Source organism: Trichomycterus rosablanca, chromosome 11, assembly GCF_030014385.1.
Source record: "Trichomycterus rosablanca isolate fTriRos1 chromosome 11, fTriRos1.hap1, whole genome shotgun sequence".
In the NCBI taxonomy this organism is placed as follows: domain Eukaryota; kingdom Metazoa; phylum Chordata; class Actinopteri; order Siluriformes; family Trichomycteridae; genus Trichomycterus; species Trichomycterus rosablanca.
Window position 1 is genome coordinate 27,343,434 of NC_085998.1, and position 17,461 is coordinate 27,360,894.

Here is a 17,461-nt window from a genome sequence, read left to right on the forward strand (position 1 = left end):
GATCATTCGCTTTTATTTATTTTACATTTACTTCAAGATTGATGTTAAAATGTGGGTCAAGTTCTTGTGTTTGGTAAAGTTCAGGTGTTTTAGGGCAATGTTCAATCAATTAAATAGTATTATTGGCTAAATATTGAATACACATAATGGTTAAAACTATTAACATAATTAACATTTTTATTACCATGTATTACCATGTCCAGGGTCTATTCCTTACTTGCACTCAGTGTTTACAAATAGTGCCTGATTAAGTGCAAACCCAATCAGGATGAAGCAGTTATTAATTTTAATGAAAAAATTAAACTTAAAAGGCACCTTAACAATGAACAATGAAACTTCTAAATAACATTATTTTATCAGTGTTAGTATGGGCACTGTGCCCCCTTAATATGACATTACTGGGTCCATTTTGCAGTGAAAATGATGTGGATTCTGTTAGAGCATCAGATAAGCTTTCCAAGTGTACTGAGCAGACGACATTATATGTATGTATGTATTTATGTACAGACAGACAGATAGACAGACAGATAGATAGAAAGATAGATACATACATACATATATACAGTGCCTTGCAAAAGTATTCAGCCCCCTTGAACTTTTCAACCTTTTGCCACATTTCAGGCTTCAAACATAACGATATGAAATTGTAATTTTTTATGAAAAATCAACAACAAGTGGGACACAATCGTGAAGTAGAACGAAATTTATTGGATATTTTAAACTTTTTTTAGAAATAAAAAACTAAAAAGTGGGGCGTGCAATATTATTCAGCCCCTTTACTTTCAGTGCAGCAAACTCACTCCAGAAGTTCAGTGAGGATCTCTGAATGATCCAAAGTTGACCTAAATGACTGATGGTGATAAATAGAATCCACCTGTGTGTAATCAAGTCTCCGTATAAATGCACCTGCTCTGTGACAGTCTCAGAGTTCTGTTTAAAGCGCAGAGAGCATCATGAAGACCAAGGAACACACCAGGCAGGTCCAAGATACTGTTGTGGAGAAGTTTAAAGCCGGATTTGGATACAAAAAGATTTCCCAAGCTTTAAACATCTCAAGGAGCACTGTGCAAGCGATCATATTGAAATGGAAGGAGTATCAGACCACTGCAAATCTACCAAGACCCGGCCGTCCCTCTAAACTTTCAGCTCAAACAAGGAGAAGACTGATCAGGGATGCAGCCAAGAGGCCCATGATCACTTTGAATGAACTGCAGAGATCTACAGCTGAGGTGGGAGACTCTGTCCATAGGACACAATCAGTCGTACACTGCACAAATCTGGCCTTTATGGAAGAGTGGCAAGAAGAAAGCCATTTCTCAAAGATATCTATAAAAAGTCACCTGGGAGACACACCAAACATGTGGAAGAAGGTGCTCTGGTCAGATGAAACCAAAATCGAACTTTTTGGCCACAATGCAAAACGTTATGTTTGGCGTAAAAGCAACACAGCTCATCACCCTGAACACACCATCCCCACTGTCAAACATGGTGTTGGCAGCATCATGGTTTGGGCCTGCTTTTCTTCAGCAGGGACAGGGAAGATGGTTAAAATTGATGGGAAGATGGATGGAGCCAAATACAGGACCATTCTGGAAGAAAACCTGTTGCAGTCTGCAAAAGACCTGAGACTGGAACGGAGATTTATCTTCCAACAAGACAATGATCCAAAACATAAAGCAAAATCTACAATGGAATGGTTCACAAATAAACGTATCCAGGTGTTAGAATGGCCAAGTCAAAGTCCAGACCTGAATCCCATCGAGAATCTGTGGAAAGAGCTGAAAACTGCTGTTCACAAACGCTCTCCATCCAACCTCACTGAGCTCGAGCTGTTTTGCAAGGAAGAATGGGCAAAAATTTCTGTCTCTCGATGTGCAAAACTGATAGAGACATACCCCAAGCGACTTGCAGCTGTAATCGCAGCAAAAGGTGGCGCTACAAAGTATTAACGCAAGGGGGCTGAATAATATTGCACGCCCCACTTTTCAGTTTTTTATTTCTAAAAAAAGTTTAAAATATCCAATAAATTTCGTTCCACTTCACGATTGTGTCCCGCTTGTTGTTGATTCTTCACAAAAAATTACAATTTCATATCGTTATGTTTGAAGCCTGAAATGTGGCAAAAGGTTGAAAAGTTCAAGGGGGCTGAATACTTTTGCAAGGCACTGTACATACATACTGTACATTAATAGATGGATGGATGAATGGATTGATGGATGGATGGATGGATGAATATATTAAATATACAGTGTATCACAAAAGTGAGTACACCCCTTACATTTCTGCAAATATTTCATTATATCTTTTCATGGGACAACACTATAGACATGAAACTTGGATATAACTTAGAGTAGTCAGTGTACAGCTTGTATAGCAGTGTAGATTTACTGTCTTCTGAAAATAACTCAACACACAGCCATTAATGTCTAAATAGCTGGCAACATAAGTGAGTACACCCCACAGTGAACATGTCCAAATTGTGCCCAAATGTGTCGTTGTCCCTCCCTGGTGTCATGTGTCAAGGTCCCAGGTGTAAATGGGGAGCAGGGCTGTTAAATTTGGTGTTTTGGGTACAATTCTCTCATACTGGCCACTGGATATTCAACATGGCACCTCATGGCAAAGAACTCTCTGAGGATGTGAGAAATAGAATTGTTGCTCTCCACAAAGATGGCCTGGGCTATAAGAAGATTGCTAACACCCTGAAACTGAGCTACAGCATGGTGGCCAAGGTCATACAGCGGTTTTCCAGGACAGGTTCCACTCGGAACAGGCTTCGCCAGGGTCGACCAAAGAAGTCGAGTCCACGTGTTTGGCGTCATATCCAGAGGTTGGCTTTAAAAAATAGACACATGAGTGCTGCCAGCATTGCTGCAGAGGTTGAAGACGTGGGAGGTCAGCCTGTCAGTGCTCAGACCATACGCCGCACACTGCATCAACTCGGTCTGCATGGTCGTCATCCCAGAAGGAAGCTGACGCACAAGAAAGCCAGCAAACAGTTTGCTGAAGACAAGCAGTCCAAGAACATGGATTACTGGAATGCCCTGTGGTCTGACGAGACCAAGATGAACTTGTTTGGCTCAGATGGTGTCCAGCATGTGTGGCGGCGCCCTGGTGAGAAGTACCAAGACAACTGTATCTTGCCTACAGTCAAGCATGGTGGTGGTAGCATCATGGTCTTGGGCTGCATGAGTGTTGCTGGCACTGGGGAGATGCAGTTCATTGAGGGAAACATGAATTCCAACATGTACTGTGACATTCTGAAACAGAGCATGATCCCCTCCCTTCGAAAACTGGGCCTCATGGCAGTTTTCCAACAGGATAACGACCCCAAACACAACCTCCAAGATGACAACTGCCTTGCTGAGGAAGCTGAAGGTAAAGGTGATGGACTAAACCCAATTGAGCACCTGTGGCGCATCCTCAAGTGGAAGGTGGAGGAGTTCAAGGTGTCTAACATCCACCAGCTCCGTGATGTCATCATGGAGGAGTGGAAGAGGATTCCAGTAGCAACCTGTGCAGCTCTGGTGAATTCCATGCCCATGAGGGTTAAGGCAGTGATAATAATGGTGGTCACACAAAATATTGACACTTTGGGCACAATTTGGACATGTTCACTGTGGGGTGTACTCACTTATGTTGCCAGTTATTTAGACATTAATGGCTGTATGTTGAGTTATTTTCAGAAGACAGTAAATCTACACTGCTATACAAGTTGTACACTGACTACTCTAAGTTATATCCAAGTTTTATTTCTATAGTGTTGTCCCATGAAAAGATATAATAAAATATTTGCAGAAGTGTGAGGGGTGTACTCACTTTTGTGATACACTGTACATACATACATACATACATACATACGGATGGATGGATGGATGGATGGATGGATGGATGGATGGATGGATGGATGGATGGATGGATGGATAGATAGATAGATAGATAGATAGATAGATAGATAGATAGATAGATAGATAGATAGATAGATAGATAGATAGATAGATAGACAGAGAAAGAAAGATAGATAGACAGACAGACAGACAGACAGACACAGACAAATAGTTAGATAAAGAGAAAGATAGATAGATTAACAGACAGACAGACAGACAGACAGACAGACAGACAGACAGACAGACAGACAGACAGACAGACAGATAAATAGTTAGATACGAAGATAGATAGATAGATAGATAGATAGATAGATAGATAGATAGATAGATAGATAGATAGATAGATAGATAGATAGATAGATAGATAGATAGATAGATAGATAGATAGATAGATAGATAGATAGATAGATAGATGCACACATGGCAGCAGTGCTGTAAGGAAAAACATATAGAACTCTTTAAACCTACTTAATTGTATTACTTTGTTTTTATGCTTTTAGTTGATTTTCATTACTGTGCAATGTAGTGTCTTAAACTAAAGGGAAAAAACGAAAGTGATGTTCTTAAACTAAATTTATCTGCAAATGTACATGAACTAAATGACTGTCCAAGCTTGTTGGACATTCCATTTCAAAATCATGATCATTTTCATAGAGTTGCCAAACAACACCCCCAACACCCTAGTCTATAACACCCTCCACTCTTCTGGAAAGAGTCTGTGGAAATGTGTGCCCATTTAGTTAAAACAGCAGTGATGCACTGATATTGCACAAGAAGGCCTGGATCACAACTGGCATTCTGATTTATCACAAAGGTGTTCAGCGGTTAAGGTCAGGGTTCAGAACAGGCCATTGTTCCTTTACACCAAACATATTGAAGGACAATCCTTCATTCACTGAGACACAATCATGCTAAAACAGCAAATACCCTTCCACCATCTGTTGTAACAGTTGGAAGCATATAATATATTTAATATAATTGATTGTATGCACCTGTTAGCAATGGGTGTGACTAAAACACACGAGGTCATGAGTGTCCTAATACTTTTGGTCATATAGTGTATTTCCCATACTTTCTTTTAAAAGTTTAGCTCAAAGTATTCATTTATCAACCCTATTTTACATTTAATTAGTATATCGGTCAAAATTTGCATGAATGTTCAAAATTAAATCTAAAAATAACTATTAATTAACATTACTCCATAATGAGTAAATATAAAAAAATATTAAAATAATGATACAAAAATTAGTATAATACATATAAAATCTACATAATATTAATTAAATATTAATATGTGATGGCTGGTATGTGTATGCCTATGATAGATTGGCACCCTGTCCAAGATGTTTCTTATTTGTGCCCAGTGTTTCTCTGCGGAACTGGACCACTATGACCCTGACCAGAATAAAGATGTAGATGAAAATTAAATGTAATAATATGCACATTAAATGAATGTTTTTTTAAATAGTGGTGGTAATATGAAAAGGAACTACCATTGTGTTCACTCTACGGGTTCAAATCTCAGTTCTGCTACCAGTCGGCTGGGCGCACCCTAGCAGGCACAACTGACAGTGCCTGCAGCAGACAAAATTGGCCACTAGTCTGCTGGGTGGGAAAAGATCAGACTAAAAAGGGGCTCAGTTCTTTGACACTGTGTAAAGACCCTGATTAGTAGCCCAAGGTGCCTGTACAGAAAAAAAGGAAGGCAAAGATTAGTGTGTGACTCTCTGTGCATGAGACTGGCCTAATGCGCAAATCCACCAAGGTAAGGGCGAATAAGGGCTGGGAACAGTGTATGCGTCAGAGGGAGCATGTGTTAGGCAAATTTACCCTCCTTGGATGTGATTGGGGTCCCCAGCTGGGGAAGACTAATTAGCTATGCTAAATTGGGAGAAAAGGGAGAAAATGCATGTAAAAAATAGCAAAACAGCATATCTGGGGTGTTCCTGAGGGGTGCAACTTTTTGTTTGGTGTTTGCCTTGGCCCTCATTGTATATGTACAAGTACAAGTTGGGACATTTTGTAAAATGCAATAAAAATAAAAATCTGAGATTTGTTAATTCTATTAAACATTTATTAACTGACAAAGTACAAAGAACAAAATCCCAATGTTTTACTGACTTACTTGATTGTAGAAAACCACTGTCCAAAGTGCCTGATCTTAATGGCACTGCATAAGGAACCATCATGCTTCTGTGATAAATTTAGTCACATGGGTTAGAAGTACTTCAGAAAACTGTTGTCATTTAACACAGTCTACCTCTGCAAATGGTGTATACTGGGGTTTTGCATAAGCTACCCTGAAGGTGACAGTTTTTGCCAGTATGTCCATGGTTACTTCATATTCTTTACCAACCAATTGTGGGTGTGAGATCACTTGCATTGCTATGTACAGAATGAATCACTTGAATTACCATGTACAGAATGGATCACTTGAATTACCATTTACAGAATGGATCACTTGGATTGCCATGTACAGAATGGATCGCTTGGATTGCCATGTACAGAATGAATCACTTGAATTACCATGTACAGAATGGATCACTTGGATTGCCATGTACAGTATGAATCATTGGATTGCCATGTACAGAATGGATCACTTGAATTACCATTTACAGAATGGATCACTTGGATTGCCATGTACAGAATGGATCACTTGAATTACCGTGTACAGAATGGATCAATCGAATTAACATGTACAGAGTGAATCAATCGAATTAACATGTACAGAATGAATCACTTGAATTACCATGTACAGAATGAATCACTTGGATTGCCATGTACAGAATGGATCACTTAGGTTTTCAGCACCCAATGATGTTGAAATAATAACAGCCTTTTGTCATGCTGGATGGAAATGCATCAATGATCACAGTATGGGTGACTTGCATATTTATGTCTGAAGGTACCATTGACATGGAAGTGTATACTGGGGTTTTACATGTGATACCTTCAAGGTGACAGTTTTTGCCTGTATGTTCATGGTTACTTCAGCAAAACAATACCAGGCCTTTGCATGCGGTACTACAGTGGGGCATTGTAAACATAGAGTGTGTGTACTGCCTCCTATTACGTCATGATACCTCTCCTCATCAGTGAGGTGTCAGGTGAAGCTCTGGACCTAGTATGCAGGAAGCTCAACTAAGTTAGATTAATACTGTGCCTAAAAAGGCACCAATAAAAAGTACATGTATTAAAATGCAAATGCTTACAGGCTACTTTAGTACTGTACCACTTAAGAAGTATCATAGCCCCCATGGTCATTTTAAACCCTTGACCCATTAATATACCCATCTGATTAGCAGGTGAGTCCACCCCGCTCTCCCGCATGATCAAGATTCCACTTAGAAAAAAGTGTCAACTTGTCACTGACAAGAGAAGTGTGAGGTGCCAAGAGAATTAAGAGAGAAGGATTTATTTACAGAAGATGAATGCACGGAAGACAAGTGATATATGGATATATATGGATGCATTTTCATGCAGTAAATCAATCGCAATCAGAATGTCAGTACAAGTGACTCAAGTACACTACAGACTTTATTGAAGACTAGAGCGGATAACAACTCTATTATTATTTAATTGTTTATTTATCTATTTATTACCAGTTATGACTTTTAGATCATTTAATTCTGTGTTTGTATGATTTGTGTAAATCGTGTATTTATTTAAAGTATCCTCCAGGCCACCCAAGAAGGATGGGCCCTGCTGAGTCTGGTTCCTCTCAAGGTTTCTTCCTGTAATTTTCAGGGAGTTTTTCCTTGCCACAGTCGCCCTCGGCTTGCTCAACAGGGGTTTTTGTATCTGTTGGTCCTGGATTTTGTAAAGTTGCTTTGAGACAATGTATATTGTAAAAAGCGCTATATAAATAAAGTTGACTTGACTCAAGTGACTCAACTGACCCAAGTGAACCGGATCACATTACTGAGTGACTCAGATTAACCCGAGTCCATAAAATGAACCGAATTTACCACCACTACTATGCACGCATGGAACACACCCCTTAGTAATAGGTTTGGATAAAATACCTGAACTCAATAATTAGGGTGTCCTCACAAACATGCAAGGTTACCTTCTAAATACGAAACACTATTGCACAGCATTGCCAAACTAACACTGCACCTGGATAGCTGGCATCTAATTCCCTTTTTTTCTCTGGGAACACTAAACAAGTTTTATGCAAATGCAATGAAAGATCACTGTACTGTTCAGCAGACAGAAAAGCTGATGAGACGAGAAGACAGCTGCTTTAACAAAACCAGAAACTGAGAAATTGCAATATACAGAACAGTGCACAACATGATGGTAAAAAAGGCCTCTGAGTCAGCTATGCTATATTAGATCTATTTTACAACATTTTATAGTAATGCAAGTAAATGTTAACAAACATAACAAGCAGATGTAAAGATGATGCAGAACAGCAACACTTAAAAAACACTAAAAATTGAACATTTGTGTTTAATGTGTTTAATGTTACTGCTAAAATTTTTGCGTATATATGATTTCCATCATTTTTCTTGTGCCCCCTTGCAGGGGGTGATTGTTATAATGAAAGAGACCAATACCATCAAGAATAATTTCCATTATAACAATAAGGTCATCACTTTATAATTTTGTATTGTTTGTGATGCTCTTTCCATCTAAGTCACTCACTCACTTTCCTAACCGCTTATCCAATTAGCATCGCAGGGGGGTGCTGGAGCCTATCCCAGCTTTTCAATGGGCGCAAGGCACACAGTAACACCCTGGACGGGGTGCCAGTCCATCACAGGGCAGACACACATAAACACACATATACACACACATTCACCTATAAAGCAATGCAGTGTCTCCAATTAACCTGACTGCATGTTTTTGGACTGTGGGAGGAAACCGGAGCTCCCGGAGGAAACCCACGCAGACACGGGGAGAACATGCAAACTCCACGCAGAAAGGACCCGGACCGCCCCGCCTGGGGATCGAACCCAGGACCTTCTTGCTGTGAGGCGACAGTGCTAGCCACCGTGCCACCCGCCCTCTAAGTCAAGTCAAGTCAAGTCAAGTCAATTTATTTGTATAGTGCTTTTTACAATGAACATTGTCTCAAAGCAACTTTACAGACTCCAGGACCAACAGACCAAAAACCCCTGTTGAGCAAGCCGAGGGCGACAGTGGCAAGGAAAACTCCTCTAAAAGCACAGGAAGAAACCTTGAGAAGAACCAGACTCAGCAGGGACCTCCTTGGGTGGCCTAAAGGACAAAAGGCAAAGGACAAGTGGAAAAATGCCTCTAAAAGAACAAGTGGCAAAATGCCTTCCCAGCAAAATGCCTTAAACATCAATACCTACAAGATGGTACAGATCAGGGGCAGGAAGGCTGACATTCTTATCAACCAACATGACACCAGCCAATCTGACAGTCAACTGTCAGAGGTATTATAACAAAGTGGAAGTGACTGGGAATGACAGCAACTCAGCCACGAAGTGGTAGGCCACATAAAATGACAGAGCGGGGTCAGCGGATGCTGAGGCGCATAGTATGCAGAGGTTGCCAACTTTCTGCAGAGTCAATCGCTACAGACCTCCAAACTTCATGTGGCCTTCAGATTAGCTCAAGAACAGTGTGGTGTAAAGCACGCCACCACTGGACTCTAGAGCAGTGGAGACGTGTTCTCTGGAGTGACGAATCGCGCTTCTCTGTCTGGCAATCCGATGGACGAGTCTGGGTTTGGCGGTTGCCAGGAGAACAGTACTTGTCTGACTGCATTGTGCCAAGTGTAAAGTTTGGTGGGGGGGGATTATGGTGTGGGGTTGTTTTTCAGGAGTTGGGCTCGGCCCCTTAGTTCCAGTGAAAGGAACTCTTAATGCTTTAGCATACCAAGAGATTTTGGACAATTTCATGACCCCAACTTTGTGGGAACAGTTTGGGGATGGCTCCTTCCTGTTCCAACATGACTGCACACCAGTGTACAAAGCAAGGTCCATAAAGACATGGATGAGTCAGTTTGGTGTGGAAGAACTTAACTGGCCTGCACAGAGTCCTGACCTCAACCCGATAGGACACCTTTGGAATGAATGGAGACTGCGAGCCAGGCCTTCTCGTTCAACATCAGTGTCTGACCTCACAAATGCGCTTCTGAAAGAATGGCCCAAAGTTCCCATAAACACACTCCTAAACCTTGTGGAAAGCCTTCCCAGAAGAGTTGAAGCTGTTATAGCTGCAAAGGGTGGGACGACATCATATTAAATCCTATGGATTAAGAATGGGACGTCACTCAAGTTTATATGCGTGTGAAGGCAAGAGAGCGAATACTTTTGGCAATATAGTGTATGTATTCAGAACCCCAATTATGTTGAAATAATTAAACCAATCACCTCTGTAAACCATTGCTTGCACAATACCAATAGGCTGCTGAATACGCATATTGGAGCGATCCAAATAATCCATTTTGTGACCCAAAATGACACCCTGATTCGGAATGGCTCCCTTGACTTTAGCTACATTGGGTCCATGGCTGGCTGAGTCTTTCTGTAAGAAGGTGATGAGAAAGAGCGGCAGACCCACCACAAAGTTGATTCTGGGATTCTACTCTCATTTTCAGGCTTTGCCCCTCATTTAACTAACGTACTTTAATACAAAAAGATTATTCTATACTAAAGCAGTTTTTTTTTTTTTTTATCCCAATAACAATTTTAAGATTTCCACTCTACCAATCTAGGGGAAGCAGCTATATGATTCAATTTCCCTTAATACTCTCCTTTTGTTTATTAGAATAAATAAAACTGTAAGATTTTGTTTAAAGAATAAGTCTTGATTTGAAGAATCAATTTAATAAGAATGACTTATAATGTTTTACCAACACATTTCTTTAATTATTTACTCACATGTCAGCACCTAAAAATGATACAGACTTACCTGTGAATTTACAATAAATAACCACAGTATTTATTGCCTGCTGAAGATGGACAGATATGGCACAGTGGAGAACAGTAGATATGTGAGTATTAATGAAGCAACATTGCCCCCAAGTGGCATATTTGAGCTAATGCAAATAGTCACTTTATCCTGGTCAAGACTGCATTGGGTCCAGCGCCAGACTACGAGCTGTGCTATTTTGCCACAGTGTGTGATGCCATCCAGAAATACTGGACAGGACAAATTAGGGCAACACACACTAACTGATTCACCCACATCTATTTATATAACAGTAGTAGGAAAGAGGAGTACACCGAGGAAAACTACATGGACACAGAAACAAGAAGTCAAAAATTTTCCACACAGTGACAGGGCTGACTAGGCCCATTAGGGCCCACTAGGCCCTCAGAGGGTACCAAAAATATTCTAAGAGATAAGAGACAAGATAAGACTTTATTGATCCTTATTGAAATTGTTACAGCAGTATGAAGCACAGTGTGTAGTTATTTACTCTAAAACATATCCCCTTTAAGAACAAGTGATACACATATATTATCATAAAAATATAGTATATACATCAAAAATATGAAGAATATATTACATATTGCACTTTTTATTGCACCATGGACATGTAAGTGTAGATATGAGTGACATATCACATATTATTATTGTAAGCCCTGATGGCTGCTGGAATGAAGGACCTGCAATAGCGCTCCTTCTTACACAGGGGGTGGAGGAGTCTGGTGCTGAAGGAGCTTGTTAGGACCCCTACAGACTCGTGTAGTGGCAAGGCAAGGCAAGGCAAGGCAAGTTTATTTGTATAGCACCTTTCATACACAGTGGCAATTCAAAGTGCTTTACATAAGGGAAAAAAATTAATTAAAAGCATTAAAACATTCCTGAGATCTAAAACCTCAGAAAGACTTCTTGCAAACATTTAGTTACAATTAAGACAACATGAAATTCAAACAAGAGAGATAAAAAAAATTAAGGACATGAAAAATTAAAAGAAAATATTGTAAAGTATAACCTACAATTTAGGGAATATGAAATTAAAACAAGAGAGATAAAAAATTAAGAACATGAAAACTAAAAGAAAATATAGTAAAATATACACTACAATTTAGAAGAGCATGAAAAACTAAAAGAAATATGGTAAAATGTAAAAATAGCAAAAATTTCGAGCTCAATCATAGGCACAAGAAAAAAGAAATGTTTTTAACCTGGATTTAAAGATTTCTACATTTAAGGAACATCTAATATCTCCTGGCAGTCTGTTCCAGTTATATGCAGCCCAACAGCTAAATGCTGCTTCACCGTGTTTAGTTTGGACTCTGGGCTCAACTAGCTGACCTGAGTCCATGGATCTAAGAGATCTACTGGGTTTATATTCTCTAAACATTTCTGAGATATCTTCTGGGCCAGTGATAGCTCAGTGGGGGCCAGTGATAGCTCAGTGGTTAAGGTACTGGACTAGTAAACAGAAGGTTGCCAGTTCAAGCCCCGCCACCACCAAGTTGCCACTGTTGGGTCCCTGAGCAAGGCCCTTAACCCTCAATTGCTCATTGTGTTCAGCTCATTGTGTAAGTCGCTTTGGATAAAAGTGTCTGCTAAATGCTGAAAATTTAAATATCTATGCTGAGATTTATGGCTTTTTGAAGGGCATGAAACAGCGTGAAAGCAGGCTAAAAAAGCATGCAGAGAAACAGATGGACTACAGTCAGTGATTGTAGAACTACAAAGTGCTTCTATATGGTAAGTGGAGCTGATAAAATGGACAGTGAGTGTACTGTAGAAACAAGGAGGTGGTTTTAATGTTATGGCTGATCAGTGTACGTACGGTGGCTGAGAAGTGCAAAACAAATTAACATTTTAGAAAACAAAATTACAAAAAAAAAAAAAAAAAATTTTACAACAAAAACAAATTTACAAGAGCTGAAACACTTTTACCAATGCCGAAACAAATTTACAAGAGCTGAAACACTTTAACCAATGCCGAAACAAATATACAAGAGCTGAAACACTTTTACCAATGCCGAAACAAATTTACAAGAGCTGAAACACTTTTACCAATGCCGAAACAAATTTACAAGAGCTGAAACACTTTTACCAATGCCGAAACAAATATACAAGAGCTGAAACACTTTTACCAATGCCGAAACAAATTTACAAGAGCTGAAACACTTTTACCAATGCCGAAACAAATTTACAAACGGCCGATCTGACAGAAAGGGTAGGTACAATACACAGGAAGTGCTCGTTGCTTACCTGCTGTCAATCAAACTGTTTCTCAGGGGTGAAGTGAACGGAGTTTGTGATGGTAAACGCTAAACAATAGTGATGTGCAGATGAAGCCTCATTAAAGCTTTTGAAGCTTTTTCCTGATTGTGCTGAAAATACCTGAGTGAGGGAGGAGGGGGGGTGGTTAGGGTTGCACCTATAAAAAATATAACGGGTCTTACACCATCATGAGAACATTATAAAAATTTTTTATTTATGGTGTTTAACATTTATTATTTTCATTCTTTATAATAATAAATCAGAACCATATTTTACGCAAAACAACGCACTCCGCCCACTGCGCTACTCATACAGCGGTGTATTAAACAGGTTATGCTGCTATAACCAGCGCGCACACACCGTTACTAAGAATAAAAGCGAATACTACGTACTTAATATAGGTAATAACCAAACACTTTCTAATTCCCACGGTAGCAGCAGTTTCCTTCTGTTTCATACATATCGGCCTGTCTCAGTCTAATGTGCAGCATTTCTCTCCCATTGATAAAAATACGGAACAAAGCGCGTCCCGTATCAGTTCAATACGGAACGCGGCATTTAGTCTCCAAATAAAGAACAATTCTGTATTTTATGGGATGGTTGGCAACCCTAGTTTGACTGTCTCTTATATAGTCAGTGAGATAAAAGACAGCACCAAAGCTTTGAATCAGTCCCGCACATTCCTGCTGCCCAGCTAACACAGAACGTTCCCGTAACGTTAGATTTTGGTTCCCCTATGGTTATTTTAGGGAACCATCCCATAACGTTATGGGAACGTTATATTTTCGTTAAAAAAATTAGCGCTGTTCCCGGAACGTTCCGGGAACTATGAAACCTAACGTTCTCTCATGGTTTTATGAAAACTAACAGAGAACGTTATCTAAAAGTTGCCTTAAGGTTTTCTTTCTTATGTGTTTAAAGTAACGTTCCAGTAACGTTCCCGGAAGGTTTTCTTATGATCTTTAAACTTTTTTGGTAGGAACTTACCAAAAAAACAGCCTTTTGCTTGAGACGGTCCATGTAGATCAACCTTTACTTACAAGTACCAACTATAAAACTATGAAACCTAACGTTCTCTCATGGTTTTATGAGAACTAACAGAGAACGTTAGGTAAAGCTTGTATAAGGTTTTATTTCTTATGTGTATAAAGTATCGTTCCAGTAACGTTCCCGGAAGGTTTCTAAGTTAACCCAGCTAGCTCAATCATCTGGCCCAGTTCCCACTTTTCTATCGGCACAGTCGGCCGAGTGTCAGAATCGGCCAGAATCAATGTAGCCAGATCCGGCCCAGTTGTTACCACAGCTGGGTTTGGCTGGTGCTCGTAGAAACGCGTGCGCGCCGACGCTGGTTGTCCGGCTGTGGCCCAGCGTCCAGTCTCTGATTCAGCGGCGGCAGAACGAGCGTCACCATAGCAACAGTGCGTTGAAGAAGAGGAATCGTTCGTTCGTGTGAGGTAAATAAACATTTAATCTTAACAACTTTTTACTTAGTAAAATGTAAGCAGAAAGTATATTAATGAGTTTTGGATTAAGATAGAGAACAATTTGGAAATGGAAACTGTTTATGGTAATGTTATCTAGTGAGTTTCAGGTTAACTGGTAGTCTGAACTGAAACACTTCAGGTAACGTTAGCTAAAAGGCTAACAGTTTCTAGCATCAGACAACAGCTGCTAAATAATTAAAGTTCATTGAATACTGTGGATAACGTTAACTTAAAAGCTACAATAAGCAACAAGAACAACAACAACAATAATAGTAATACAATAATAAGCAACAGACGACCTACCATCTCTGACTACATCCACAAGGTGGACCAACAAAGCAGGTGTGTATAATTTAAGAGTGGACAGTGAGTGGACACGGTATTTGAAAACTCCAGCAGCGATGCTGTGTCTGATCCAGTCATATAAGCACAACACACAGTAACACACCACCAACCACGTCAGTGTCACTGCAGTGCTGAGAATGATCCACCCCCTAAATAATACCTGCTCTGAGGTGGTCATGTGGAGGTCCTGACTATTGAAGAATAAGGTAAAAGGGGGCTAACAAAGTATGCTGAGTAACTGATGGACGACAGTGGAACTGTAGAGCTACAAAGTGCACCTATAGATAGATAACTTTATTAATCCCATAGGGAAAGTCAGTAAATGGTTAGTAAACTATATGGTTATTGGAGCTGATAGAAAAAGAGTATACATACAAAGAGGTGGTTTTAATGTTATGGCTGATCGTATATAATTTTATAACCCAAAGATTGTCCCTTGTATTTTTTGTAGATATTCAAGTGTCCACTACCATCACCGAGCCACATTTGCTTATTCACCTCTCATACATGAGTAAAAACTATGAACACTACTCTGCAGCATCTAACAGCCGGTGTAGATCATCAGCCAAGGTCACAAGATCCAGCAAGAAGGTTCTGGGTTCGATCCCCAGGTGGGGCGGTCTGGGTCATTTCTGTGTTGTTTGCATGTTCTCCCCATGTCCGCGTAGGTTTCATCTGGGTGCTCCGGTTTCCTCCCACAGTCCAAAGACATGCAAGCGAGGTGAATTGGAGACATTAAATTGTTCTTGACTGTGTTTGATGTAACCTTGAGAACTGATGAATCTTGTGTTATGAGTAACTACCGTTCCTGTCATGAATGTAACCAAAGTGTAAAACATGAGGTTAAAATCCTAATAAACAAACAAACAGTACTTCTTTATATTGTATATATACTGTATATATATATATATATATATATATATATATATATATATATATATATATATATATATATATATATATATAGTTTACTTTTATAATTATTATTCTTATATGCAATTATATGTTATTTTCTATATATAATATTCATATACTGTAGCTGTCATTTTGGTTCACTTTTGTAATTGGTCTTATTTATAATATTCTGATTATTATTATTATACTACTTGCTGCAATTATCTTAATAAAATACTTTCTACTGCACAATCTGTAGTTAATCTGTAGCATCTGTAGTTAATCTGTAGCATAAATCTACTATTTTATCTATGAGGATGTGAAAGGAGAAGAAAACAGTAAATAAATGGTATCGTAGTGTTTCGGGGGCTATTCCGGCCCAGTTATGGGAGAGTCGGTGGAGATCTGGCATCCGGATTTGGGTCAGTGTATTTGGCCCGATTCTGGGCAGTCATTCAAAAAGAGTCAGAGCCGACACGGGCTGCCGGTGTTACCGGAGTGTTATTGCAAGGTTGTCTAAAGTTTTCAATAATTTAAAGGTTAGTACAAGGTTCCCTTAAGGTTTCAATAATTTTAAGGTTACGGGAACGTTAGGGGAACGTTCCCACAACTATAATGCACAACCAAACGGGAACGTTCTATTTCCGTAAAAAAACGTTCCTGGGGAACCAAAGGGCAACCAAAATGATCCGTTCCCAGAACGTTCTGGGAACCAAAAACTAACGTTCCCGGAACGCTTTGGGAACCAAAAATTGTTAGCTGGGTGGTTTAATACAAGCTCCGATACACTGAGTCAAGTCAAGTCAACTTTATTTATATAGCGCTTTTTACAATAGACATTGTCTCAAAGCAACTTTACAAAATACAGGACCAACAGATACAAAAACCCCTGTTGAGCAAGCCGAGGGTGACAGTGGCAAGGAAAAACTCCCTGAAAATTACAGGAATAAACCTTGAGAGGAATCAGACTCAGCAGGGCCCATCCTTCTTGGGTGGTCTGGAGGATACTTTAAATAAATAGGATTTACACAAATCATACAAACACAGAATTAAATTAACTAAAAGTTATAACTGGCGGTAAATAAATAAATAAATAATAAGAGAGTTGTTATTCGGTCTAGTCTTCAATAAAGTCTGTAGTTCTTGTCATTCTTGGTGCAATTACTCCAGATCCGTCACATCCAACAGGAGCAGCATCATTGGCACTAGTCGAGTGTTACAAAAGTGAAACAAGCTTCAAAGCCTCGGTATCAAATGTTCCGTCCCTAATAAACAATTTTTTGTCCATTTTGTGTTAATTATTTTAGCCAGTTGGCCGCTTTTGTTTTTCTTGTGGGAATTCCTTAGATGTTTAGAAGAGCGGACGGTAGATAGAGATGCACAGGCGACGTCTAAACGTCTGCACAAACAATCTAAGGACTTCCTACAAGAAAAACAAAAGCGGGTCAACTGGATAAAATAATTTCCACAAACTAGAAAAACATTGTTTAGCGTTACCATCACAATCTCTATTCACTTTACCCCCGAGAAACAGTTTGATTGACAGCAGGTAAGCAACAAGCACTTCCTGTGTATTGTACCTACCCTTTCCGTCAGATCGGCCGTTTGTAAATGTGTTTCGGCATTGGTAAAAGTGTCTCAGCTCTTGTAAATTTGTTTCGGCATTGGTTAAAGTGTCTC